Source organism: Ursus arctos, unplaced genomic scaffold (genome assembly GCF_023065955.2).
Source record: "Ursus arctos isolate Adak ecotype North America unplaced genomic scaffold, UrsArc2.0 scaffold_11, whole genome shotgun sequence".
NCBI lineage: Eukaryota > Metazoa > Chordata > Mammalia > Carnivora > Ursidae > Ursus > Ursus arctos.
In genome coordinates this window covers 10,002,722-10,025,020 of record NW_026622775.1, presented here as the reverse complement: position 1 = coordinate 10,025,020, position 22,299 = coordinate 10,002,722, and positions in this window count along the sequence as shown.

Here is a 22,299-nt window from a genome sequence, read left to right as displayed (position 1 = left end):
ACTATATTAGATAACAGAGACAATCCTTTGGCAGGAAATTGATATATGATTGAAATTCAAGTTATTACTCTTATTCAACAAAGACCTAGTATTTCCCCAAACACTACTCTTACACAGTTTGTGAAACTGTAAAAATAGCTTCTTCAAATTTGTCATCAGTATTTGTAGAATACTAAGACTTTTTAGAACTTTTACATAGATCTTTTTAATGGACATGTAGTTTCTGAAACATCCTACTACATTTAGTATTTCATTCATTTTAAAGACTAGAGGTCAAAATCAGTCTCTTAAAGAATCCTGTATAATACATTTGAGTATATACATGAGCAGAAAATCTATGGTCATATAAATATATGTTTTTTGTGTTATGAGTATCTTAAAAGTTACATATGACATTCTACTGAAGTTTGAATTTTTAAGAAAACACTATTAATAATCTCATTTTTATAGTTCAATGCCTGTGGTTTAGCGTCAGTGGGTATGTCATTGTTTTCTCTATCCTACACCTAGCCTCCCTTATAAGCTTACCATGTTAGTAAAAAATAATAAAGAAAGAAGGAGCGTTCTGGTTCCAAGATGGCAGAGGATCAGGAGACCTAAAGTTCGTCTGGTCCCAGGAATTCAGCTACAGAGCTACCAAACCATTCTGAATACCTATGAACGCAACTGGAGAATGAAGAAAAGAGTAGCATAAACTCTTTGAACAGAAAAGTGACCACTTTCTGCAAGGAGGAGAAAAGATGGTGGAGGAGTAGGAGACCCTTTCTCAGCTGGTCCTGAGTCAAGCTGGATATCTACCAGACCATCCTGAAAACCCACGGAATCAGCCTGAGACCCAGGAGGATACATCTGGATCTCTACAAAAGAACATCTCCAGCGCTGAGTATTGAGGTACGAAGCAGGGAGCCGTGAATCCGCGCACAGATAACGGAAGATAAATGGAAGGGGGAGGGAGATGAAGAGCTTGGGCGCTAGGAAGCGGTAGCCACTTGTGCTGGGGAGCGGGGTGGACTCGCAGACTGGCACCCGCAAGAGAGCAGACTGAGACCGTGAGCCTGGGAATGCATGGGCGACCAGACTGAAAACCGGAGCTCTGGAGCGCTCACTGGAACTGGACTAAAACCGGGAGCTCGGGAGCACACGCGTGCCCAAACTGAAAACCAGAGCTCTGGAGCACACACTCAAACTACACTGGAACCAAGAGCTTGGGAGCTCGCGCGACCAGACTGAAAACCGGGACTCCAGAGTGCTCGCAAACCACACTGAAACTGGGGGCTCAGGAGAGCACATGGGAACTGGGGGTGGCTGGTGGTGTTAGAAGCACAAAGGACAGACATGTGCCAGCCCTGGAAGTGAGGGCTGGGAGAGTGGAGTGGGGCACACAACATGAGACACTGCAGGGTTTTTAGCAGCACCGACAGAAACAGAGTTAAAGTGGCCAGGAGAGCTTAGTGGAAAGGGGACTGAGATCTCTCTGTTCTGAGACAGGGGCTAGGATACAGCCACTGCTGCTCTGACTCTCAGAAGTGTCACAGAAAACCACCAGGGAAAGCCGCCAGAGAACAAAAACCTGGAAATACCCGCGCACATTGTGCCCATCCCATCCCCTCTCTCAGGGGACAGGGCAACTCTACCCAAAAAGGGTTGCCTGAGTATCAGTGTGGCAGGCCCCTCCCCCAGAAGGCAGGCTGAAAAATCAAGAAGCCCACATCCCTAAGGTCCTTATAAAACAAGTGCACACTGCCTGGGTCCTGGTCAATAATTTGGGCTCTGGGAATCCCCACAACCTCTCCTCATCAGAATGATGAGAAGGAGAAATCCCCACCAGCAAAGAAAAGATAATGAGTCTGTGGCCACTGACACAGAACTCATGGATATGGATATAACCAAATTGTCACAAATGGAGTTCAGAGTGACAATGGTCAAGATGATGTGTAGGATTGAAAAAAATATTAACAAAAATGTTAACGAGAATATAGAATCTCTAAGGGCAGAAATGAGAGTGAATCTGGCAGAAATTAAAAATGCTATGAATCAAATGCAGTCTAAACTAGATGCTCTGATGGCCAGGGTAAATGAAGCAGAAGAACGAATTAGTGAATTAGAGGATGGGATGGTAGAGGAGAAAGTTAAAACAGAAACTTGGCTCAAAAAAATCCAATCTCAAGAATGTAAATTGCGGGAGATTACTGACTCAATGAAACATTCCAATGTCAAAATCATTGGCATCCCCAAGGGAGTGGAGAAAGAGAGAGGTCTAGAAGAGATATTTGAACAAATTGTAGCTGAGAACTTCCCTAATCTGGCAAAGGAAACAAGCATTCGTGTCCAAGAGGAAGAGAGGACCCCTCCCAAGGTCAATGAGAACAGACCTACACCACCTCACATAATAGAGCAATTCACAAATATTAGATCCAAGGATACAGTATTGAAAGCGGCCAGGGGGAAGAAAATCCTTACGTACAGAGGGAAAGTAATCAGATTAATGTCAGACCTGTCTACAGAGACCTGGCAGTCTAGGAAAGTTTGGCAGGGTATTTTCAAAGCTCTATCTGAGAAGAACATGCAGCCAAGATTCCTTGTCCAGCAAGGCTGTCATTCAGAATTGATGGAGAGATAAGGACCTTCCAGGATTGACAGAAACCGAAGGAATTCATAACCACCAAACCAGCCCTACAGGAGATATTAAGGGGGGGGGTTCTATAAAAGTAAAAAGGCCCCAACAGTGATACAGAACAGAAATTTACAATCTACAGAAACAAAGACTTCACAGGCAACATGGCATCATTAAAATCATATCTCTCAATAATCAGTCTCAATGTAAATGGCCTAAATGCTCCCATAAAATCCCACAGGGTTGCAGATTGGATAAAAAGACATGACCCATGCATTTGCTGTCTGCAAGAGACTCATTTTGAACCTAAAGATACATCCAGACTGAAAGTGAAGGGTTGGAAAACCATTTTTCATGCCAATGGACCTCAAAAGAAAGCTGGGGTAGCAATTCTCATATCACACAGATTAGATTTTAAGCTAAGGACTGTAGTTAGAGATACAGAAGGACACTATATTATTCTTAAAGGATGTATCCAACAAGTGAATATGATAATTTTAAATATCTATGCCTCCAACAGGGGAGCAGCTAGATACACAAGCCAACTCTTAAACAGAATAAAGAGACATATAGATAATAATACGTTAATAGTAGGGGACCTCAACACTCCACTCTCAGCAATAGACAGATCACCTAAGCAGAAAATCAACAAAAAACCAAGAGCTTTGAATGACATACTGGACCAGATGGGCCTCATAGATATATATAGAACACTACACCCCAGAACAACAGAATACTCATTCTTTTCAAATGCACATGGAACTTTCTCCAGAATAGACCATATACTGGGTCACAAAACAGGTCTCAACCGATACCAGAAGACTAAGAGTATTCCCTGCATATTCTCAGACCACAATGCTTTGAAACCGGAACTCAATCACAAGGAAAAATTTGGAAGAAACTCAAACACTTGGAAACTAAGAACCATCCTGCTCAAGAATGATTGGGTAAACCAGGAAATTAAAAATAAGTTTAAACAATTTTTGGAGACAAATGTAAATGAAAACACAGTGGTCCAAAACCTATGGGACCCTGCAAAGGCAGTCCTAAGGGGAAAATACATAGCCATCGAAGCCTCACTCAAGAGAATAGAAAAATCTAAAATGCAGTCTTTATATTCTCACCTCAAGAAGCTGGACCTGGAACAGAAGAACAGGCCTAACCCATGCACGAGAAGGCGGGTGATCAGGATTACAGCAGAGATCAATGAATTAGAAACCAGGAGCACAGTAGAGCAGATCAACAGAACTAGAAGCTGGTTCTTTGAAAGAATAAATAAGATCGATAAGCCACTGGCCAGACTTATTCAAAAGAATAGAGAAAGGACCCAAATTAATAAAATTATGAATGAAAGGGGAGAGATCACAACCAACACCAATGAATAGGAAGGATCATTAGAAACTTTTATCAACAGCTTTATGCCAATAAATTAAACAACCCGGAAGAAATGGATGCCTTCCTGGAAACCTATAAACTACCAAGACTGAAACAGGAAGAAATTGATTATTTAAACAGACCAATCAATTATGAAGAGATTGAAGCAGTGATCAAAAAACACCCCCAAAACAAGAGTCCAGGGCCCGACGGATTCCCCGGGGAATTCTACCAAACAGTCAAAGAAGAAATAATACCTATTCTTCTGAAGCTGTTTCAAAAAACAGAAACAGAAGGAAAACTACCAAACTCATTCTATGAGGCCAGTATTACCTTGATCCCCAAACCAAGCAAAGACCCCATTGAAAAGGAGAATTACAGACCAATATCCCTGATGAATACGGATGCCAAAATTCTCAACAAGATCCTAGCTTATAGGATCCAACAGTACATTAAAAGGATTATCCATCATGACCAAATGGGATTCATCCCTAGGATGCAAGGGTGGTTCAACATTTGCAAATTGATCAGTGTGATAGATCATATCAACAAGAAAACCTTCAAGAATGATATGATCCTCTCAATTGATGCAGAAATTGACAAAATACAGTATCCTTTCCTGATTGAAACCCTTGAGAGTGTAAGGATAGAAGGTACATTCCTCAATTTCATAAAAACCATCTACAAAAAGCCTATGGTGAATATCATTCTCAATTCTGATCTCAAAGATCAGAAACACGACAAGGATGCCCACTCTCACCATTATTATTCAGTATAGTACTAGAAGTCCTTGCAACAGCTATCAGACAACAAAAAGGGATAAAAGGTATTCGAATTGGCAAAGAAGAAGTCAAACTGTCTCTCTTCGCAGATGACATGGTACTTTATATAGGAAACCCAAAAGACTCCACCCCCAAGCTACTAGAACTTATAGAGCAATTCAGTAATGTGGCAGGATACAAAATCAATGCTCAGAAATCAGTTGCATTTCTATACACGAACAATGAGACTGAAGAAAGAGAAATTAGGGAATCGATTCCATTTACAATAGCACCAAAAATCATACGTTATCTCGGAATTAACTTAACCGGAAAGGTAAAGGATCTATATTCTAGAAACTACAGATCACTCTTGAAAGAAATTGAAGAAGACACAAAAAAATGGAAAAATATTCCATGCTCATGGATCGGAAAAATAAACATAGTTAAAATGTCTATGCTACCCAGAGCAATCTATGCTTTCAATGCCATTCTGATCAAAATACCAATGACATTTTTCAAAGAGCTGGAACAAACAGCCCTAAAATTTGTGTGGAACCAGAAAAGGCCCCAAATCGCCAAGGAATTGATGAAAGGGAGAAACAAAGCTGGGAGCATCACGTTGCCGGATTTCAAGCTAGACTACAAAGTTGTGATCACCAAGACAGCATGGTACTGGCACAAAAACAGACACACAGACCAACGGAACAGAATAGAGACTCCAGAAATGGACCCTCGACTTTAGGGTCAACTAATCTTTGACAAAGCAGGAAAAAACATCCAGTGGAAAAAAGACAGTCTCTTCAATAAATGGTGCTGGGAAAATTGGACAGCTATATGCAAAAGAATGAAACTTGACCACTCTGTCATACCATATACAAAGATAAACTCCAAATGGATGAAAGGCCTCAATGTGAGACAGGAATCCATCAAAATCCTAGAGGAGAACATAGGCTGCAACGTCTTTGACATTAGCCACAGCAACTTTTTTCATGACACATCTCCATAGTCAAGAGAAACAAAAGAGAAGATGAACTTGTGGGACTTCATCAAGATAAAAAGCTTCTGCACAGCCACGGAAACAGTAAAAAAAAAACTAAGAGGCAGCCCACGGAATGGGAGAAGATATTTGCAAATGACACTACAGATAAAAGATTAGTATCCAAGATCTACAAAGAACGTCTCAAACTCAATACACAAGAAACAAACAAACAAATCATAAAATGGGCAGAAGATATGAACAGACACTTTTCCAATGAAGACATACAAATGGCTAACAGACACATGAATAAATGTTCAAAATCATTAACCATCAGGGAAATTCAAATCAAAACAACCTTGAGATACCACCTTACACCAGTTAGAATGGCAAAAATTGACAAGGCAGGAAACAACAAATGTTGGAGAGGATGTGGAGAAAGGGGATCCCTCTTACACTGTTGGTGGGAATGCAAGTTGGTACAGCCACTTTGGAAAACAGTGTGGAGGTCCCTTAAAAAGTTAAAAATTGAGCTACCCTATGATCCAGGAATTGTACCACTAGGTATTTACCCCAAAGATACAGACGTAGTTAAGTGAAGGGCCATATGCACCCCAATGTTCATAGCAGCATTGTCCACAATAGCTAAATTGTGGACAGAGCCGAGATGCCCTTCAACAGATGACTGGATTAAGAAGTGTGGTCCATATATACAATGGAATATTACTCAGCCATCAGAAAGAACGATTACCCAACATTTGCAGCATCATGGATGGGACTGGAGGAGATTATGCTAAGTGAAATAAGTCAAGCAAGGAAAGACAATTATCATATGGTTTCACTCATTTATGGAACATAAGAAATAGGAAGATCAGTAGGAGAAGGAAGGGAAGAATGAAGGGGGGTAAACAGGAGGAGGAATGAACCATGAGAGACTGTGGACTCTGGGAAACAAACTGAGGGCTTCAGAGGGGTGGGGAGTGGGGGATTGGGATAGGCCGGTGATGGGTATTAAGGAGGGCACATATTGCATGGTGCAGTGGGTGTTATATGCAAATAATGAATCATGGAACATTGCATCAAAAACTGGGGATGTACTGTATGGTGACTAATATAACAAAATAGAAATTATTTTTTAAAAAAAGAAGGAAAAAAAAAGTACATCCCATGTAGATTTACTAAATCAGAAACCCTAAACTAGAGGCAGTTTCTGTGTTTTGTGACAAAGAATTTTGACTAGTATATCATCTATCCAATTCCTGGTCATCCTTAAAGACCTCTCAAAGAATACTTGTCTATGAGATACTTTGTGCATTGTCCCAATTAACATTTATAGCTTTCATCTCAGTGTTCTTAAGCAATTGTTTTTAATAACTTCTCAATGCCACCTGTAATAGTCTAACCATATTATGATTCCTTTTATAGTAGTTTTTCTCGTTAGTGAATTTTGGGTAACTTGACAATCATTAATCTTTGTCTCCTAGTTAACTAGTGTAAGACACAGTCCTTAATGTAGGTCTTCTGAACTGAACTGTAACAGGAGACTTGATGGTACTTTTATATTTACCAGTAGTTCTGTTATTTTATGCATATCTAGTCATATTTTTATCCAGGTTCCTTTTCAATATCTGAATACACACTAAAGAGAAAGCTTAGTGGTAGTACTTGTAAATAGATACAATGATGAAGAAAAGGAAGGGAAGTAGGAAGGAAAGAGATAGAGATCATTTTCTTGTGAGATTGAACACATAAATTCAATTACATTAACCTCATATTCTAACCAGCTAAGTTAATTAGTCATAAAATATTCCAGAGGTTTAAAGGTCAATAATAAAATAAAACCTAACCTGTTGGCCTGTACACATAGGTATGCTTAAATACAAGCCCCTAAAACTATGACTCTGGGTGAAAAGAAAAAAAAGATTTAATAAAGATATCAAGCCCTGTCTGTATAGTTTTAGATACTTGTGTGTAAAGAAATTAAAATAAATGAATACCTCCAGACCCATGTGGACCATAGTGCAGGAGTTCAGATTCCACATTTCCAGTGTTTGTGACCTCAGACTCCAGAGCAGAGTGTACTCCTTTAAATGTGCATACAGTGTTCAAGACTTCAGTTGTCATTATGAATTATGTGGTTCGATTTGTCACTGCATATACTATGAGATACCCATAAACACAGGGTTTGATGCTTCAGACATCATCATACGTAATGAACACAGCTTAGGACTCAAGTATATATTATTTTATAGCTTCAGATGCAGAATTTATAGGGTATTCAAAATATCTTATACTCACATATCCTTGTTCCCATAATATATACCTCCATTCACTGGTAGATAAAACATCATATGCCTGAGTAATTCCAGACCAAAATTTCCTACTTGAAGAAATGGAGGAAAGAAAGGAATTTCATAAATAATATGGATGTAGTACTCTTATCAGTCTTTTTAAAAAGGCCTATTAAATAATGCCAATTCAAAATGTTATACTACAGGCAGAGTAAATTTATAATGCATTTTAAGCATGATTTCATACATTTTTAGAATGTTCTTCCATAATTAATTTCCATAATTAACTTCCAAAAATAAAATAATAAAACAATTACAATCTAGTAGGCCATGAGAACACTGAGGGCTCTGATATGACTGCATTAACTTTAAGTTGTTTTTATTTAATTTGATAGCTTCTGGCCCTTTTATAAAGGAAATGTGCTAATGATCAATGAAGCCAACTTTTCTTAACGTATGATGTGTGAGAGCAAAACGAGTATAGAGTCGTAGAGGACCAGCTATCACTGCTGTCATGTAGCTATTATTATGCGGTATGGTTATACCCAGAAGTGTCAATGTCTCACAGAAGAGAATAGGTAAGATCAGAGGTCATGTAGCCTTTACCTGAAATGACAAAATTGATCATATTATAAGCTGAAGATCTGTTATACAGATAATAAAAAAGTTCTTATATATATTAATTACACATAATTTAACAACAAATTAATATATAATAATATATTAATACACTAATATATAATAATATATATTTATATATAATATACAAATAAATGTTCAGTACTTGTGTACAAAAATGAATAGAATCCTTTAACATTTATCTGATACTTATTGCATACCTAGTAGATCTCAGATATTACAAGCTGTATGTTGCATATTATGTGAGTTTCCTAGGGCTGCCTTAACGAAGTACCACAAATTGGGTGGCTTAAAACAACAGAAACTTATTTTTTCAATTTCTGAAGACCAGAAGTCCAAAATCAAGGCGCTGGCAGGGTCATGCTCCCCCTGAAATCTACAGAGGAATTCTTCCTTGATTTCTAACTTCTAGTGGCTTGCCAGCAGACTTTCCTGTCCCTTGTCTTGCAGCTGTGTAATTTCTGCTCTCTTTTTCCCATGATGTTCTCCCTGTTTCTCTTTCTTCTACATGATCCTCTTCTTATAAGAACATCAGTCATATTGAGTTAGGGGCCCACCCTACTCCAGCATGACTTCATCTTAACTAAGTACATCTGCAATCCTATTTCCAAATAATGTCACATTCTGAGGTTCTAGGGGCTAAGACTTCAACATATCTTTTTCAGAGGAGACACAACCCCAAATGTGCGTGTTCTCTAATTTCATTCTATTTCGTCCTACTATTTAACTTTGTTTATCAATATTTTACAAATATAAAAGAGCTCTAAGTTAAAGAAAATTAATGGACTTCCAAATAGTAATTTGAGGAGTTGACATCTGAACCTTATTTTTCTAATCACAAAGCCAGTGAGGAAATTCTCATGAAAAACAGCTAACTAAAATACAAGATGTAGTTAAATCAATGCCACTAAGTGCAGTGGAGGCCAAAGGGGTAATTAATTACTTCTGACTGGAGAGATCATGAAAGGCTTAATATAGGTTATTACAGTTGAATTCAACTTTAGTGGATGGGTTGGAATTTATTAGGGAGAGGAGAAATGTGTAAAGGCTGGGAGGGCTTTGAAAAAGTTTGGAAAGATCATGGTATTTAAATCAATTGTCTCTTTCAGCTGCAAGTAACAAGTCTCAGAAAACCCCACTCAAACTCACTAAAACAAAAAAGGAATTTATTGGTCCATGTAATTCAAGGTCCAGAAATAGCGCAGGATTCAGGGTTAGCCTAATTTAGTGGATCCAGATCTATGGATTTCACTTGAACTCCCTTAGGTGTACCCTTCTCCAGCAGTGTTTCTTCTCAGGCTCTGTCTCTTATAGTGGCATAATAACAATAGCCATTTCCCTGTACACCAAGACTTCAAAAAAAAAAGGAGGTAACATTCTCTCCTGGCATTACAATAAAGAGTCCTATGTATCTACCTTAATTGCACACATGTCCACTCTTGATGCAATCACTATATGCTATAAATGAGAGTATGAATGTAAAGAATTTAGAACAGGGCATGGAACGGCATTAGTATTATATAGATGTTAGTTGCTATTACTAGGTGCCCATTCTTGGTGACCCAGAGAACCCTGCACATACCTCTGTCATTATACACAATATATTATACACAGATTTCATCATTCTAGTGAGTATTTCCCTCTCTATTCTGAATTTCTTAATAGTGGGCTATCATATCTTATTCATCTTATATCCCCAGTGACTATGATGTTGTTGTATAGCATGTGTTTTTGTTAAATGAAATGATGCTAGATAGATGTAAAAAGTTATTGAAATTAGATAATTAGACCAGATAATTTGTATAAGAGGAAATAAAATAAATCCACCATTATATTTATCCTTTTATTGAATAAATATATGCTTTTTTATTATTAATTTGAAAGAATAAGAAATATTGTACTTACATATTGCCTTTAATAACTCATTAACTATATGGAACTTCAGGAATTTTGGGAGGTGATATGAGGTGAAGTTTCACTTTTTAAAGTAACAAAATTAGAAAGTACTAGAGACTTGCCCTCAATTCAACAAATGTTTATTGCTCATCAATTATGTATGGTACCAACTATGTTACATGATACAGGGGAAGAACCATTGAGTCAGTCATGATCCTAAAAATATTTATTGGTATGACATATCACAACTAAGTAAACGTGTCATGTCTATTATTTCAAAAGTTTGCATTAAAGTTCCAGAGCAGCATACACTTTCTGGAAACTATATACCTTAGATGTAGCATTAGAAATATACATATTCTAGGCAACATGTACAGTATGATGGTTCTAATGTCAACGTTCATCAAATTGATGATATTTTATCGATTTTACATGAATACAACTCTCTACTATTGGATTCCTCTTCTCTTTCTAGGAAAGGTTTATTGTAATTTCAAATATAATTTTTCTGGTAGTATCTATTCTTCCTCTTTCACAAGAAACTCCAATCTGTTTTTTGTAGTAAAGAAACATACAAAAGGACCATATTTTGAACAGATAAGATAGATGTTTAATAATCACCATTCCTTCACACCATCCAATTTAACACAAGATACTATTTTTGTCATTACCTCAAGATTTCTTTGTACTTCATTATGGAAATAACTAACATGAAGTTTTCACTGATTGATTCCCTTCTCTGTTAATCCAAATAACAGATCTTCTTTGTAATAGTAATTTTAACATTGATTTTCTGAATATTTATGAGCATACAAATTATTTACTAGAAATCTCTTTCTCTCAGGTATTGTATCCTTCAGACAGCAATATTTGATAAAAAGCTTCTCGTTAAAACCTTCAGTTTAGGTCTGACATTTCTTTTATGAAATAGTAGCATAACAGAGTTTTGGTCATTCATTATTGTCACCTCGACATTGAATAGAAACTGGGAAATTTATTGGGTGTTTAGTTTTTGCTTTTGTATGAAATACAAATCCAGCAAGATTTTAGTAGGGAAGATTTACAAAGAGTAGTGAATCAGTATGATCAGCAACTTTCCTTTTTTGGTATTCATTCATATTGAACATCTCTTTATTCAGTCCCGAAAGTTATACTTCTTCCCTTTAACAGATCAAGCTCAAACATAGACAAAATTGTCTTTTTTTTTAAATATTTTTATTGTATTATGTTAGTCACCATACAGTACATCCCTGGTTTTTGATGTAAAGTGCGATGATTCATTAGTTGCGTATAACACCCAGTGCACCATGCAATACGTGCCCTCCTTACTACCCATCACCAGCCTATCCCATTCCCCCACCCTGCTCCCCTCCAAAGCCCTCAGTTTATTTGTCAAAATTGTCTTTCCTTCATTTCAATTAAAACATATTTCATAATGATCTTTCAAAAATCTTATAAAATAAAATAAGAATAAAAAAGAAAAAGGCTGGAGAGGAGGCGAGATGGCAGAGGAGTAGGGGACCCTGTTTCAACTGGTCCCCTGAATTTAGCTGGATATCCATTAAACCATTTTGAACACCCACGAAATCAGCCCTGAGATGTAAGAATATATATCTGGATCTCTACAAACAGAAAAGCAACTGCTTTTTGCAAGGTAGGATGTGCAGAGTCCTGAATCTGTGGGGAAATAAACAGACGGGGAGAGAGCCTCCATAAGCTGACTCCTGGAAAGTGATAAAATACCAGAGTACAAAATCTGAACTCTTAGAAATCTGCTCTAGTGAGAGACATCCCTCTCTGAAAGGGGATCTGGAAATGAAAAGGCAGAATTCTAGGTAGGGCATTGTGGTCTTGGGATATGAGGAACCACAGAACAAAAGGGAGTTCCTGAACCAGTAGAGTGCCCGAGCAGTGGGGCCAGGAAGCATGTTATGGTCAGCAAGTGCAGGAGGGGACTCTCAGCTCGGATCACCATAAAACATAAGCTAGCCAATCGATAACTGCTCTTTTCTTGAGCAGCCTGAAAAAATCTGAAACCTGAGCCCATGAATGGGCAAAAACCCATAGAATTGTATCAGCTGGAAAGGGCTTTAGAGCAGCACCCAGACATGATCCAGGAGATTCAGGTGCACGTGGGAACCCACAGTCATTCACAATTTTAGAATCACAAAGGGCAGTGGCACTCCCGGGACCCTGGGACTACCTCTGAGAGAGTTGCTGTGGGCACACACTGCAGGAGGCTACAGTTTTCAGCAGTGCATGCATAAGTGGAGATTGTTTGTTTTGGAGGGTTTTATAAGAGGGCAGACTGTGAATTTTCTGCTCTGGGCCAGAGGTTTGGCTGCAGACATTTTTGCTCTGATCATCTGAAGAGGCAAGGAAAGCTCCCAGGGAACAAAAGCCACACAGAGGGCTTGTTTTCACTGAGCCCATCCCACTGACAGGGACTGCAGGGCACAGGCAGGGTTACCTGAGAAACAGTACAGCAGGCCCCTCCCCCAGGAGACAGGCTGGAAGAACAGGTGGATGACAAGTCTATAGATCCCACAAGACTGTAAAATTCTAACACCAAGGGAAAATAATATATTGAGCTCCAGGTGTGGTTTCAGGACTTGTTTATTTTTCAGATAAATTCTCCTTTTCTTTTTTTCTTTTTTTTCTTTTTCTTATGATTTTTCTCTGTATTTTTTTCTTTTTACTTTCTCCTCATTTCAGCTAGATGTTTATTATATCAACTTGTATTCCATAGTCCTTTTTAACATATTTTTCACACATGTATTTTTTATAGATATACGCTTTATTTTAGTCCTTGTTTCACTCTATTCAATTTTACCTTTATATATATGCAAGTTTTACTTTCCTTGTAATTTTGGGACATAGTGTCCTCTAATACACAGATCAAAATACACCCAGGAACAACTACTGAAACTCCCTTCTTTGTTGACACTGAGAGACTATAGCCCCCTTTACCGTTCCCCACCTTTTTAAAAGAATTTTTCTTAAATTCTTTAATTTTATTCTTGTGTTTCATTTTGGCTTTTTTGTTGGTGGCTTCTGACCAATCCAGATTTTCCTAGGGTGCATCTTGCTTGGGTTGTGGTTGATATTTTGGACTCCACTCATTCACTCAACCATCCCTTGACAGAATGACTAGGAGGAGAAACTCTCAACAAAGAAAAGAAACAGAAATAATGTCTTCTGCCTCAGAGCTAATGGATATGGATATAAACAAGATGTCAGAGATAGAATTCAGGATAGCAATCATAAGTCAATAGCTAGGCTTGAAAAAAAAGCATTTCTGACAATATAGAATCTCCAAGAACAGAAATGAGATTGAATCAGGCTGAACTAAATGAGATTCAGTCTAAACTGGATACTCTAACAGGCAGGGTAAATGAGGCAGAAGAGAGAATTAGTGATTTAGAAGATAAGCTGATGGAAAGGAAGGAAGTTGAGGAAAACAGAGAGGCTGCTAGTATTGAATAAATAAATCTACAGAAAAAAGGATTGCAGAGATTAATGATCCCATGAAATGTTCCAATGTCAGAATTATTGGGATCCTGGAAGGGGTGGAGAGAGAGGGCTAGAAGGTATGTTTGAGCAAATCATAGCTGAAAACTTCCCTAATCTGGGGAAGGAAACAAACATTCGAGTCCAAGAGGAAGAGAGGACCCCTGCCAAAATCAATAAAAATAGGTAAACACTCCAACATATAATAGTGAAGCTTGAAAATTTTACATCCAAGGAAACTATCCTGAGAATAGCCAGGGAGAGGAAGTTGCTTACATATAGAGGGAGAAACATCAGAATAGTATCACAACTGTCCACAGAAAGCTGGCAAGCCAGGAAGGGCTGGCAAGACATATTCAGGGTACTAAATGAAAAGAACATGCAGCCAAGAATACTTTATCCCAGAAAGGCTGTCATTCAGAATGGATGGAGAAATAAAAAGCTTTCAAGACAGGCAGAAACTGAAAGAATATGTGACCACCAAACCAGCCCTGCAAGAAATATTAAGAGGGATTCTGAAAGTGAAGAGAGACCCCAAGAGTCACATAGACCAGAAAGAAACAAATAATCTACAGAAATAGGGACTTTACAGGCAATACAATGGCACTAAATTCGTATCTTTCAGTAGTTACTCTTAATGCAAATGGGCTGAATGCTCCCATGAAAAGACACAGGGTTTCAGATTGGATAAAAAACCAGGGCCCATCTATATGCTGTCTACAAGAGACTCTTTTTAGATCTAAAAACACGTCCACATTGAAAGTGAGGGGATGGAGTACGATTTACCATGCTAATGGACCTCAAAAGAAAGCTGGGGTAGCAATCCTCATATCAGACAAATTAGATTTTAAACCAAAGATGGTAGTAAGAGATGTAGGTGGGACACTATATCACACTTAAAGGGTCTATCCAACAAGAAGATCTAATGACTGTAAATATCTATGCCCCCAACGTGGGAACAACCAATTATATAAACCAATTAATAACCAAAATAAAGAAACATATTGATAATAATACATTAATAGTAGGAGACTTCAACACTCCACTCACAGCAGTGGACAGATCATCTAAGCAGAAGATCAACAAAGAAACCAGAGCTTTGAATGACACTTCGGACCAGATGGACTTTGTAGATATAGCAGAACATTCCATCCAAAAACAACAGAATACTCATTCTTCTTGAGTGCACATGGAATTTTCTCCAGAATAGACCATATATTGGGTCACAAATCAGGTCTCAACCAATACCAAAATATTGAGATTATTCCCTGCATATTTTCAGACCACAGTGCTTTGAAACTGGAATTCAACCGCAAGTAGAAATTTGGAAGGAACTCAAACACTTGGAAGTTAAAGAGAATCCTGCTGAAGAATGATTGGGTCAACTAGGAAATTAAAGAATTTAAACAATTCATTGAAAGTAATGAGAATGAAAACGCACTGGTCCAAACCTATGGGATACTGCAAAGGTGGTCCTAAGAGGGAAATACATAGCCATCCAAGCTTCTCTCAAAAAATTAGAAAAATCCCAAATGCACAACCTAACTTTACACCTAAAGGGCCTGGAGAAAGAACAGCAAATAAAGCCTAAACCAAGCAGGAGAAGAGAAATAATAAAGATTAGAGCAGAAATCAATGAAATAGAAACCAGAAAAACAGTAGAACAGATCAATGAAACTTGAAGCTGGTTCTTTGAAAGAATTAATAAGATTGATAAACCTGTGGCCAGACTTATCCAAAAGAAAGGGAAAAGGACCCAAATCAATAAAATAATGAATGAAAGGAGAGAGAGCACAACTAACACCAAGAAAATAGAAACAATTATTGGAAATTATTACCAGCAACTATATGCCAACAAATTAAGCAATCTGGAAGAAATGGATGCATTCCTGGAATCTTATGAACTACCAAGACTAAAACAGGAAGAAATAGACAATCTGAACAGATCAATAGCCAGTAAGGAAATTGAAGCAGTAATCAAAAACCTCCCAAAAAACAAGAGTCCAAGGCCAGATGGCTTCCCTGGGGAATTCTACCAAACATTTAAAGAAAAAATAATACTTATTCTACTGAAGCTGTTTCAAAAATTAGAAATGAAAGGAAACTTCCAAACTTGTTCTATGAGGCCAACATTACCCTGATCCCAAAACCAGACAAACCACATCAAAAAGAATTACAGACTAATATCCCTGATGAACATAGATGCCAAAAATACTCACAAGATTCTAGCCAATAGGATCCAACAGTACATTAAAAGGATTACTCATGGGAGCCTGGGTGGCTCAGGCATTAAGCATCTGCCTTTGGCTCAGATCATGATCCCAGGGTCCTGGGATTGAGTCCCACATTGGGCTCCTTGCTTGGTAGGGAGCCTGCTTCTCCCTGAGCCTACCACTACCCCTGCTATGCTCTCTCTCTCTCTCTCTCGCTCTCTCTGACAAATAAATAAATAAAATCTTTTAAAAAATTAAAATTAAAAATAAATAAATGAAAGGATTATTCACTATGACCAGGTGGGATATATTTCTGGGATGTAAGGGTGATTCACATTTGGAAATGTGATAGAGCACATTAACAAAAGAAAAGATAAGAACCATCTGGTTCTCTCAATTGATGCAGAAAAAGTATTTGACAACATGCCTCATCCTTTCCTGATTAAAACTCTTCAAAGTATAGGGATAGAGGGACCATACCTCAATATCATAAAAGTCATCTGTGAAAAGCCCACAGCATATATCATTCTCAATGGGGAAAAATTGAGAGCTTTTCCCTCAAGGTCAGGAACACAATAGGGATGCGCACTCTCACTATTATTGTTCAACATAGTACTAGAAGTTCTAGCCTTAGCAGTCAGACAACAACAACAAAAAATAAATAAAAGGCATTCAAATTGGCAAAGAAGAAGTCATACTCTCTCTCTTTGCAGATGACATGATACTTTGTGTTTAAAACCCAGAACACTTCACCCCCAAATTAGTAGAACTCATAAGCAATTAAACAATGTGGCAGGGTACAAAATCAGTGCACAGAAATCAGTTGCATTTCTATACACTAACAATGTAACTGAAGAAAGAGAAATTAAAGAATCAATTCCATTTACAATAGCACCAAAACGCATAAGATATCTAGGAATAAACCTCACCAAAGAGGTAAAAGATCCATACTCTAAAAACTACAGAACACTTATGAAAGAAATTGAGTAATATATAAAGAGATGGAAAAACATTCCGTGCTCATGGATTGGAAGAATAAACATAGTGAAAATGTCTATTTTGCTCAGAGCCATCTACACTTTCAATGCAATCCCTATCAAAATGCCATTGACGTTTTTCACAGAGCTGGAACAAACAATCCTAAAACTTGTATGGAACCAGAAAAGACCCTAAATCACCAGGGAAATGTTGAAAACGAAAAACCAAAGCTGGGGATATCACAAGCTCTATTACAAAGCAGTGATCATCAAGACAGCATGCAATTGGCACAAAAACAGACACATAGATCAATGGAATGGAATAGAGACCCCAGAAACAGACCCTCAAATCCATGGTGAACTAATCTTCCACAAATCAGGAAAGAGTCTCTTCAATAAATGGTGATGGGAAAATTGGACAGCCACATGCGGAAGAATGAAAATGGACCATTCTCTTACACCACACAAAGATAAATTCAAAATGGATGAAAGACCTCAATGTAATTCAGGAATTCATCAAAATCCTAGAGAAGAACATAGGCAGTAACCTCTTTGACATCGGCCACAGCAACTTCTTTTAAGACACGTCTCTAAAGGCAAGGGAAACAAAAGCAAAAATGAACTTTTGGGACTTTGTCAAGATAAAAAGCTTCTGCACAGCAAAGGAAACAACCTAAGAGGCAACCTATGGGATGGGAGAAGATATTTGCAAATGACATTACAGATAAAGAGCTGGTATCCAAGATCTATAAAGAACTTTTCAAACTCAGCACCCAAAAAACAAATAATCCAGTCAAGAAATGGGCAGAAGACATGAACAGACACTTCTCCAAAGAAGACATACAAATGGCCAACAGACACATGAAAAACTGCTCCACATCTCTTGTCATCAGGGAAATACAAATCAAAACCACAATGAGATACCACCTTACACCAGTTAGAATGGCAAAAATTAGCAAGACAGGAAATAGCAAATGTTGGCAAGAGTGTGGAGAAAGGGGAACCCTCTTACACTGTTGATGGGAATGCAAGCTGTTACAGCCACTCTGGAAAAGAGTATGGAGATTCCTCAAGAAGTTAAAAATAGAGCTACCCTAAGACCCAGCAATTGCACTACTAGATATTTACCCCCAAAGACACAGATGTAGTAAAAAAGGAGCACATGCACCCCAATGTTCATAGCTGCAATGTCCACAATAGCCAAACTGTGGAAAGAGCCTAGATGTCCTTCAACAGATGAATGCATAAAGAAGATTTGGTTCATATATATAATGGAATATTCGCCATCAGAAAGGATGAATACCTACCATTTGCATCAACATGGATGGAACTGGATTATGCTAAGAGTGAAATAAGTCAAGCAGAGAAAGACAATTATCATATGGTTTCACGCATATGTAGATCATAAGGAATAGAGCAAGGACCACAGGGGAAGGGAGGGAAAACCGATTGGGAGGAAATCAGAGCGGAAGACAAACCATGAGAAACTCTGGACTCTGGGACATAAACTGAGGGTTACAGAAGGGAGGGGATGGGAGATGGGGCAACTGGGGGATGGGTATTAAGGAGGGCACGTGATGTGATGAGCACTGGGCGTTATATGCAACTAATGAATCATTGAACACTACATCAAAAACTAATGACTATATGTTGGCTAACTGAACATAATAAGAAACATAATAAGAAAAAAGAAAAAGTGTTCAAAGACAAAATTTTTTAATCATAGTTACCCCATTTCATACAGTTTCTCTGAAATATCAGTTGTTTTTTTCACATCACTGAGTAGATGTCATTTCGGTGAGAATGCACCTGGCCTTTTCCTGTCAATAAGTTCTATGTCATTTTTCACAAAGAATCTTTTCTTAACCAATTTGAATCTTTTAAAATCAAATTCAGAATATCTAGTTGCATCCACCAATGCTACTCTGGTCCTTCAGAAGTCCTTCAAAATGCCGTTTTATGATCCAAAAACAAAAACAAAACAACCCCCCCCACACACACTTTTCTAAGAAATTAATCAATTAGTTGTAAAATGCTGAATATCCTCTACAGGGTGTATATAGATAATGTTAAGGCTACATATAATATGAAATTCCCAACAATGACAGGGAGACTTGTACCTCATTAAAAGTGTTAACCACTGATAATTGAGAGCACTACTTTGACAGTTGTGGTGTTGTCTCAGAGGAAAGGATGACGTTTGGACATTCATAAGATTTTGCAGTGGAGGAGTACGGAGATTGGAGAGGGCTTGATTCACACTGGGTAACGATCATAATACTATAATTTAAGATTATTAGAAACATCACAGTGATGATTTTGAGACAAAGAGTTAAAGGAATCTTGGAGAGTAAACAATCATTTATTGTTACCTATTAAAAAGTTAAGCACTTTGATGTCCATTTAAATGGGTCTTTTGGGAGGTCCCTGAAACAAATAGGAAAGTCTTTTGCAACTTTTATGTTATGGGCAGAAATTTCCTGGAGTAGTGAGTAATAATGCTGTATTGTAGACAGTAAAGTGTATGGATGTAGAAGGTTTCATGACCTCAGGAAACATGTCCAAACATGCTAAAATCCAAGGTCCAGTTTATTTACAGAATCAAACCTAGGAATCCAGGTCTTCTGAATCATTGGACTAGGTTTTTACTCTGCTGCAATACATTACTAATTTCATTTTTCATGCCAACAAGAGATTGGATGCTGTCTAATCTCAAATTTAATTGACTAAGAATAACATGTGAGTATGGAGTTAGGTTAATTATAATAGAAACTGTTCTTTTGTGAGAGAGACTGCAGAAGTGACCAGAGTCCATAGGCTTTGAGTAAGAATATCTGTATTTAGGAAGACATAGTAAATATGCTCCTGAACCAAAATGTGAGAGACCCTTGAATTGCACTAAGAATGTTCACTAGGTCTCAACTTATGCATTTCCTATGCATGAAAGATGTTATTTAACACCTATACCACAATACTTTAAAGAATGCAAGGATGCACTAAAAGTAACAAAAACTATACATCATGAAATATATATTTATTAGCCAACAAATTAGTTTTATAAATTAGTAGACCTATAAAAGCATCCTATTCCAAAAGGATTTTCAAAAATAAATTTCTTTCAAAAACATTAAAGTTAACATGCACATATTATATTCATTAAAGCAAGCTTTTAAAAAACCTCTTCATAATGAGAGGTGCCTGGGTGGCTCCGTCGGTTGGGCATCCTACTCTTAATTTCAGCTCAGGTCATGATCTAGGGGTCCTGAGATCGAGCCTTGCATCACACTCCATGCTCAGCATGGAGTCTGCTTGTCCTTCTTCCTCTGCTCCTCTCTCTGCGCGCACACACACACTCTCTCTCTCTCTCAAATAAATAAATAAATAAATAAATAAATAAATAAATAAATAAATAAAAACCTTTTTAAAAAAACCTCTTCATAATGATTAAAAATAGCAACCAAATAATAATTGTCAATATATATTCAACATACTTCAGTTTCTTAGCCCTAACTCTAATGTGTCATAAATATTTTTTCCAAATACACTTTTACAATGACATTTTAGATTTTTATAACATCACCTGCAATCATTTTAGACTTGCATTTTATAATTAATAAATTCTAATTTTTCACACTTTTAATTAACTCTTCTCTGCAAACCAAGTTATTTTTAATTGAGAAAGCATTCTGTCAGGGATGTTGAAATATCTTCTAAATGAAGGCTGTTCTCTATTATTTTTTAAAATAGAGTATATAATATTTTGAAAAGTACAGTCTTTTGATATTTTTCAGGGTACTTTTGTTCACCAACTTTTATTTCAAGGAAAGCTGTTGCTAGTTGTGATTATTTTGTCTGTTTCAACAAATTTAGATGCTTTAGTATAGTAGATTACCACTTTATCCCATTCCAATGTAGAATATAAATGTGTTCAATGGAATAGAAAAGGCAAAAGTTCTTCCTACAAGTCAAGACATTGTGACGTACAATTATATAATTCAAAAATTCAATTTTATAAACCCAATGAGCTCACATAATTTGATTTATTCAGTAATACTCTTGCCTTTGTAGAACTTTTAAATTTCTGTTTGTAAAGTTTGTAGCTAATAATTATGTCAGTAAACCTTGAAAATTGAGGAATTTTTGGTATTCCATTCTTGAAATACTTTATTCAAGTTTTGTGAATGCATTAGACAAAGATTCAAACAAAATATGAAGGACTAAATCATTAAAAAGTTAAATACCATTGTAGAGCATTTAAGTTGATTTACAAAATAGTTCTTCAAAGGCCTAAACTTCTCTAAAATTTGATTGATAATGTGCAGCAAAGAGAAAAAGCACATACCACTATGATAAATTTATGTATACATGTAATATATATGTAATGTTCATCAGCTATCGGATCTCTTACAAAAATACTGTAGTTCAGTTACTCTAGCTATATATATATATACACACACACAAATATATGGAAGTTATATATATATACGTATATATATATACACACACACACAAATATTTGGAAGTTATAATAAGTATACATTCTCTTTACATTTGGAAATATGGATGTTTAGAATTGTGAATTATGTATGCATGACAACTGATTTCAAGTACATTTCAATTTCATATTTTTATTTTAATAAAAACATTGTTCTACCATGATATTTTGCTTTACCAAAATTTGCACTTTTAACTGTAAAATAAATTACTGTTATCTTCAATATTGAGTTTGAGTTTATAATAACATTTACAGTAATATCAAATGTCACATTAACTTTTTTTTTAAGTTTTTAAATTTAGGGTAGTTAACAGTGTAATATTAGTTTCAGGTGTACAATATGGGGATTTAAGACTTCCATATATCATGCAGTGCTCATCACAAGTGTACTCCTTAATCCCCATCACCAATCAACCCATCCCCCCACCCACCTCCCTTCTCTAATGTCACATTAATTTTCAGTAGCTTTACTTTGACTCCAAGAACTGGAAAGAAAACATTTGAAACATTAATAGATTTAAATTTTATGATTTATATTTTAAATCCCTGAATG